Genomic DNA, 2,217 nt, shown 5'->3' on the forward strand with positions numbered 1-2,217 from the left:
TTTGAATAATATTGCATGAGTTCCTTGTTTTTTAATGCAGCATAGTATTCCATTGTGCGAATATACCACAGCTTCTCTAGCCATTCGTTTGTTGATGACACTGCCCAGTTTTAAGACCTACCAAACAGCACCTGCAATCAAGAAAACACGGCATCATCAAAGGGATAGATGCAGAGATCAATGGAGCAAAATAAAGGAGTCAGAAATAAACTCACAGTTCCAGCCAATTGATTTTTTTTACAAAGGTGCAACAAGAATTCAATGGAGAAAAGATGATTTAAAAAATGGTCTTACAACAGTTGGATATCTACAGACAAAAACAACAATAAAGAATGAACCTTGGCCTTGAGCTCACACCTCACACCTCACACAAAAATCAAAACAGATCATAGACTAAAATTTAAGCTGGCAAGATATGATACTTGCAGGAGAAAATAAGACATTGGGTTAGGCAAAGAATGCTATCAAAAGCAGGATTTAAAAGAAAAAACTGACACATTGGATTTCATCAACACTAAAAGTGTTTGTAATATAAAGGATTCAAATAACAGACTAAAAAAACAAGCTACAGATAAATATAAAACATCTGCTGATCATTTTCCAACAAAGGGATTGTATTCAAACTATACACACACACACACACACACACACACACACACACACACAAAACCACCCACTTCAAACTCAGCAGTAACAGAAACAACCCATAAAGGACGTATGGAAAGCAAATATTCAGGATGTTCCATATAACTAGTCATGAGAGGAATACAAATTAAAGCTCTGACAGAAATCACCACACACTGACAATGCTAAACGCTGCTAAGAAAGTGAAAGAACTGGAACTCATTCAATGCAGGTGGAAAGGGGAAGCAGTATAGCCATTCTGGACAGCAGACGGGCAATCGCCAACAAATTCCAGAAATTCCTCCAGTAGGTATTTATCTTAAAGAAGCAGAAATGTATGTTCAATAATGCTGGGAAAGGCAGCAAGTCAGCAAATGAGAAGACCCTTAAGGACATGGGTTGCCACAGTGACTGGAGCATCATGAGGATGGCACAGAACAGAGCAGGGTTCTGCTCGGTTCTTCACAGGGTGGCTGTGAGCTGTAGCGGACTCCACAGAAGATGTGTCAGGGAGGAATGTGTGATTGAATATGATATGTATGATAACAATCTGGAGCAAAAGGAGCCCTGGAAAGTGCACTAGGGGAGGGAGGAAAATGTACAACAATCAACAAATGAAAACCCAACCTCTCTGTAAACCTTCATTAACATCACAATATTAAAAAAAAAAAAGTATGTTCACACAAAACCTGTACACAGTTGCTTACAACAGCTCTGTTCATAATGATGAAAACCAGGAATTAACCCAAATGACCTACAACAAGCAAATGGACCAATAAATGATGTTACTTTTATACTATTGTTGTTGTGTACTGTTGAGTTGGAATCAACTCACAGCCAACCCTCCAGCAGGTTTTCAGAGTCAATGAATCACACAGGAGGAGACTGCCCGCTTCTCTCCCATGGAGCAGCTGGTAGATTTGAACTGCACGCCTTTGAGTTGCCAGCACAACTTCTTACCACAAAGCCATCAAAGCTTCCTTACATCTGTATTACTCAGTGACAAAAAAGGAACCGACCACTGGTACAATTAATAACACGGTATTTGGCTGAGTGAAGAAGCCAGACTCAAATGATTACATTCTGTGTTTTTCTGCTGATACAAAAAGACATTAAAGACAGCGAGACAAATCTGTCCTTCAGGAACTTCAGCTCATATAGATTGGGGTTGTTGTCAGGAGGTTCCAGTCCTTGGGGACAAGGCACTCGGCTGGGAAAGGCCGAGGGTCAGAGAAAGAGAAGACTCTCCAGGAGATGTATGACATAGTGACTGTAACAATGGGCTTGAGCATGTCTGCCGTAGTGAGGATGGTGCAGGAGAGGGCAGGTCCAGACTTGCTGTTCTTAAGGTCCCTAAGAGTTACACAGCAACTTCATGGGGTCCTAACAACAGCAGTGGAGGCTGCCAGGGCATAGGCAGGAGGACCAGACACAGTTCCAAAGGGGCAACGCAAGGAAGTTTGTGGGTGATGAAACTTCTATATCCCAATTGTGGTGGTGTGTTGCAGACCGAGGGTCCCAAAGAATGGAATAATTTTATAATTATTAATAAAGAGACAAACAGCCAGGAATGTGATAGAGCAGAGAGCATAA

This window comes from Elephantulus edwardii, unplaced genomic scaffold (assembly GCF_000299155.1).
Source record: "Elephantulus edwardii isolate Elephantulus edwardi_28Jun2011 unplaced genomic scaffold, EleEdw1.0 scaffold00116, whole genome shotgun sequence".
Classification (NCBI taxonomy): Eukaryota; Metazoa; Chordata; class Mammalia; order Macroscelidea; family Macroscelididae; genus Elephantulus; species Elephantulus edwardii.